General features: G+C 44.1%; 1 long non-coding RNA gene across 1 annotated transcript; it reads left to right on the top strand.

Moving 5' to 3' along the window:
- The first annotated feature begins 744 nt into the window (after window positions 1-744).
- On the top strand, window positions 745-1,520 carry LOC139434454 (uncharacterized). The gene is made up of 3 exons (XR_011643810.1): window positions 745-910; window positions 1,305-1,360; window positions 1,480-1,520. It is a non-coding gene; the product is annotated as an uncharacterized lncRNA (long non-coding RNA).
- Window positions 1,521-6,258: the final 4,738 nt, after the last annotated feature.

Genomic DNA, 6,258 nt, shown 5'->3' with positions numbered 1-6,258 from the left:
AAACACCATATATATATTAGTGCTGTCAAAATTATCGCGTTAACGGCGGTAATTAATTTTTTGAATTAATTGCGTTAAAATATTTAACGCATGTGCAGAATGGCCCGCCCCATACGTGCCACCAGTGGCAGCGCCAGGGTATGGCTGGGGTAGGCTACAGCCATACCAAGACATGGCTTAGCCCCACCATGAGACATGATGTTAAAGTGAGCAAAATAAAGTCTGCCAACTCGCGGAGTAAACTGCACAGACAGCAGTTAGTAAGATTGATTTCAGTAGCCACGGTTTTGAAAACTTTTGTCACGTAGTGATCGTCTTCTCAATAGAACATCTTTGATAACGGCGTGGTGTTGTTGCAGGAAGTCCCGACGCAGAATACTCTTGCTGTAGTACAGCCAGGGGTGCACATAACTGGTACGCAGGTTATGTGCGTAATCTGAAATGCGTGCCGTCACTTGTGTCACAAAGCGCATTTGCGTACCGACGTACTTGTGAAGTTTTTCCAGAAGGCGGTTCGATCACCGGACGACAGAGTCGGTCTCCGTGTGCACAGACAGGCTGCTGTTAACGTCGGTCTGTACAACGGAACTGTGCCAAAAGTACGCCAACCGGCTGCGGAGGGAGACCCCCCCCCCTTCACTGGAGACCTGCGCTAAAACAGCTGATCACAACGTTCACACTCTGTGGTCACGGAGTACTCCACTAGCCCCCCCCCCTGTCGACTTTCCTGAAGTACTCCCCAGAGCCATTTAATAGAAGAGTTACGACATCTCCGTTCACTCCAATGGACCACTTTTTTACAGCAATGGCGGATCGTGGAGCCTCTCAATCGTTCCCCGGAAGTTAGCGCCAAGGCTGGCAGAGCTGTGGAGTTGCTGCATAATAGACCGTTCGTGACGGACTTTTAAAGGTAAGAAGAAGTTTAAAGATTTATATTGCGGATATTATCAGTACATCTGATTCAAATGAACATGTGTATTAAAGGATGTCAGTGGATTATCCCTAAATTAGTAGATTTAGGGAACGTTTACAGATAACAGATTAAGCTAGCATACCGAAGCAAGTTAACAACACACGTTGAACAGCCTTTCAATTGTAAATTCCGTTCTCTCTATGTCATTTCGTCCAACATGTTGAATTAGAGAAGAGGGGCTTCTAAACGGGATTGTATGCGGGGGTGGAGGGAGTTAAATATTAGATAAATATAACTTTGGTGCGTGTAAGAGTGAGTGTTTTTAGCAGAGCCATATTGTGTCCTTGTGATTCTGTTGATTATTACCTGTCTGTATAATGTTGCAGCTCAGCTGATTCTGGATTGATGGCAAAGGGAGAGGGACTTAAGTGAGAGTGAAAACACAAGGTACGTTTAATACTACTGTTTTATATAAGTAAACACCTTATCTCCCCAAGGCATTTCCCATCCAATAGGTGTGCTGTGTGTGTATAACCCTTTCTCCTGTCTGTTGCTCCCTCTCTCAGCACAAGAACCAGAGGGGGGTTCAATGGAGCCTGAATACCTGCACTGAGACCCTCACCCTGCACCCTGAGTCTCAACTCTCAGTGTTTTTCAAGCCTTTCCCTGTTTTTTTGTATTAAACAAAACATTAAGCTTTCCCAATGGTGTGGTTTTCGTTTTGTGAAAAAGTGCAAATGCAGTGTTTGTATATAAATCACATATTTTGTTGCTGTTGGTCGTGAAATTGCTCCTGCTGACTTGAGCCAGCCATTTTTTCCTCCGCTCTGTGTCAGTGGGGGAAGCCGTACATTCGTACTCCTTTCTCGGAGCGATTGGAGCATCCCCAGGCAGCACAGCAAACCATGGTGGCGACTAGGAGGCAGCACAGCAAACCATGGTGGCGACTAGGAGGCAGCACAGCAAACCAGGACAACACGGAGGAAAAGGCACCGACAAACTGCATGATATGCTCTTCTATGTTTATTGAATTCCATGTATTTGCAATGGATGTTCCTAAAACAACACATTTAACATCATCATCATCATATCCTGTCGGTCTCCTGTCCTTTCTGAAAGCCATAAAGACGACATTAGTCATTTAGATAACTTGTGTCCTCTGTTACCATGGGGATTACTGAAACTACCATGAATTTAAGAAAATGGTAGAAATGAATCCAATCTGAATTTTAAAGCATTACTTTAGATCCCCTCCCTCTAAATGTATCAATACACATTAGAAAGTGATGCTCCTGACTACCATACAAGTAGATAATATTGGTTTGAAAGAATTCAAAGCTATAAATAAACAGCAACAGGCTCTTTAACCAAGGCACTGTTAGTAACATGTAAACTAGCTGTTCACACTAATCCTAATATTATCACTTAATATTAGCAAATTCGATTTTATTTTTTAAAACATATTGATGTAAATACATACACATATCGATTTGTTGTATAAATATTGCAAATCAAAACCTTTATTCACTAATAATTACCAAATCGTAGTTCTATCTCCTGTTATCAATGCATTCACATTGCCCGCCATGAGCTTCCGGGGAACGATCCTCGTCTACATGAACCACGTGATGATAACCGTTTTTGGACTTCCGGTGTCGTAACTCTTCTATTAAATAGCTCTGGTACTCCCCCGTTGATAGAAATCAACACGTAATGAATTAAGACCCCACGGTTTGATGATTGATAGGTGTGTGGGTTGTCTTTCATTTTGACATGCAGAAAAATGTTATAATAAACATAGATACTGTGTTAAATGGATATATCCGCCTTCTTTCATTTATCTTTCCATTCCCAACAATATACATAAATAAATGGCATATTTTGGACATAGTTCGAATGGTGATTAATCTGATTAATTAATTTTTAAGCTGTGATTAATCTGATTAAAATTTGTAATCGTTTGACAGCCCTAATTTATATACATTTTTATAATATTAGTCAAACTCATTGAACATGTTAGAAACAAAACAAACAATAATAATTATAATATAGAGAAGCAAAATAAAAACATGGTTCCTGTCAAGAGGGGCAACGCAGCGTAACCTTAACAACGGGTCTGGTCCTCCTCTAGCGTACACTCTTCATGAACATTAATGTTTAGCTCATCGTCATCCGTGATATTTGATTCATTGTTTTAAACGAAACATTTCTTTGTACAAAGAAAGCAAACAAAAAGAAGAATATCATCATTTTATAAAAACTAGACCTTTGACAGTTTTCACAAACGCTGTGTTCCAGCAGATGGATATCTCAGCTATGTAACGTTGCAGATTTAACCCCCTCTGCCTGCAGGAGATGCAGCGCTCAGCAGAGTGTGTGTGTGGGTGGGTGGGTGGGTGGGTGTGTGTGTGTGTGTGTGGGTGGGTGGGTGTGTGTGTGTGTGTCTCCATGCTGGTGCTGAGGCTATCCATCCATCCATCCATCCATCCATCTATCTCTCCATATATCCATATCTCTATCCATCCGTCCATCTCTCCATCTATCTCTCTATCCATCTATCCATCTCTCTATCCATCTCTCTATCTATCCATCTCTCTATCCATCTCTCTATCCATCTCTCTATCCATCCGTCCATCTCTCCATCTATCTCTCTATCCATCTATCTCTCTCTCTATCTATCCATCTCTCTATCTATCTCTCTATCTATCCATCCATCCATCTATCTCTCCATCTATCCATCTATCTCTCTCTATCTATCTATCTCTCCATCTATCCATCTATCTCTCCATCCATCCATCCATCCAGGTGTGCTTTAGATACACCCTTTGCTTCCCGGTCCAATGAGACAATCTATTTCACTCCCCTCCATAAAAATGGTGGCGCTGTCAACGAGGTGTGGAATATTTAAGAGTCTGCGGAGGAGATTCACCGGGGAGAAAGGTCAGGTTTCAGATACCCTGTCCACGCCAAATGTCAGCTGGAGAATCTGACCATACGTGACCCCGGGGTGAGGAGAAATCAAAAGAGGCAATACGTGGGATCTGGAGAAGAGCCGGAGCGAAATGTCAAAGACATATCTGTCAGGAGTGAGACGTCAGACACCAGTGGACTGTGACGGAATGACACAATAAGAAGCCACCAAGTATTCAAGTGTCCCCTGAAGCTAGACACCTTCATTAGCATCTGGATGTCCAACGGAAAGGACTGGACACAGGAAGGAGCATCAGCAGGAGAGGACTCTTTAAAGTAGAGACACTACACACTGATATACACCTGAACATCAGCAGGAGAGGACTCTTTAAAGTAGAGACACTACATACTGATATACACCTGAACACCAGCAGGAGAGGACTCTTTAAAGTAGAGATACTACATACTGATATACACCTGAACATCAGCAGGAGAGGACTCTTTAAAGTAGAGACACTACATACTGATATACACCTGAACACCAGCAGGAGAGGACTCTTTAAAGTAGAGATACTACATACTGATATACACCTGAACATCAGCAGGAGAGGACTCTTTAAAGTAGAGACACTACATACTGATATACACCTGAACATCAGCAGGAGAGGACTCTTTAAAGTAAAGACACTACATACTGATATACACCTGAACATCAGCAGGAGAGGACTCTTTAAAGTAGAGACACTACATACTGATATACACCTGAACATCAGCAGGAGAGGACTCTTTAAAGTAGAGACACTACATACTGATATACACCTGAACATCAGCAGGAGAAGACTCTTTAAAGTAGAGACATGTCTTTCCTGTAATAATAAGAAAACAGTCTCTCGTTAAATTCAGAAAAACTAATGCCAACTGTTCATCTCAATGTCACACAGTTTGTCACGAGATGCAAGATATTCTTCCTATTTTCCAGAAACCAATTAAATCCGGAGAATCAGAGGCGAATAGTCATTTGAAACGTTCCCATTCGACGCAGAGGACCCAGCTGTGTTCTAAAAGCCGTACGGGTCAAAGGGAGAAACTAATAGGCTTCATAGGTAGAAATAAATAGACTGGGGAAAGGTGTCTCTGATGGGAAACGAGTTTGAATAAAAAGCAGCCGGTTTGTCTTCACAGCGGGAAGGACAGAATAATCCCGTGTCTTTGCTTTGACTGCAACAATCAGCTCAGAGGCAGAAACAAACACCTCGCCTCAAAGGTGGCGTCGCTTTGCTCGGGGCGGGCGATCCAATCGGAAACATGAATAACCTCGGCGCCGAAAAGCAATTATCCTTCAGCCCGGACAAAGGGCCGAGGAAACGTCAGCTCCAGGTGCTCCAACAGTTTAACACTCATCGCTGGTTACTCACACAGAAACTGGGGTGCGGGGGGTGCGGGGGGGGGGAGTCCCAGTGCTCCCAGTGCTCCCAGCGATGATCCATTCCTCAGGAACATGTCTGTGTTACTGCTCCCTCTTGTCCACTGATTCAACACATGTCCAGTTCATTAAAGCTTTTTACATGTCGTGCTCTAATCGCCCGCCGTCACCAGCCTGTGGACAGGAAGTGGATGAAGACATCTTGACACCCCTCATTAGTTCGTTGACTACGGTTGTATAGCCTTAGATTTGGGCCACAGTCCATTGGGGTGGTTTAAAGAAAGTTATTTCTTTTTTGTTGGTTTTTAAACACCGTCTCGTTTTGGGGCCGACACCAACTTGGATTTTGATCAGCGGTTTGTATCCGTGGTATCGTCTTTTTTCTGTCGCCGTCTTGGTTTCTGCCCTCATTATCTTCCTTTTTGTCGGACACCAGGCTTTTAATCTTTGCCCATCTTCCATCTCGACGTCATCATCTTGATATTTCCTGTTGTGATATTGGTTTATAGTCTTTTTCGCCATCTATCAGGAACAGCTTCTTCCACCAGGCGCTCAGGATGCTGAACCCTCTCTCCTCCCTCCCTCCCTCCCTCTCTCCCTCCCTCCCTCCCTCCTCTCCCTCCCTCCTTCCTATCCCTCCCTCTCTCCCTCCCTCCTCTCCCTCTCTCCCTCCCTCCCTCTCTCCCTCCCTCCTCTCCCTCCCTCCCTTTTCTCCCCTGACCTCTCCACCCTGCCTCCCACCTTTCCCCCCTGCCCCAAATGGACCTGGACTTGACACACACACACACACACACACACACACACACACACACACACACACACACACACACACACACACACACACACACACACACACACACACACACACACACACACACACACACACACACACACACACACACACACACACACACACACACACACACACACCCTTCCCTCATCCAGCACCAGTCACACTACTGCACTGTAACTGTACTTCCAGCATCATCGTTTTGCTCTCAGGAAAACTTGC

This window comes from Pseudochaenichthys georgianus, chromosome 9 (assembly GCF_902827115.2).
Source record: "Pseudochaenichthys georgianus chromosome 9, fPseGeo1.2, whole genome shotgun sequence".
NCBI classification, from domain to species: domain Eukaryota; kingdom Metazoa; phylum Chordata; class Actinopteri; order Perciformes; family Channichthyidae; genus Pseudochaenichthys; species Pseudochaenichthys georgianus.
The sequence above is the reverse complement of the archived record's forward strand: the minus strand, read 5'-3'. Positions and strand labels throughout refer to the sequence as shown.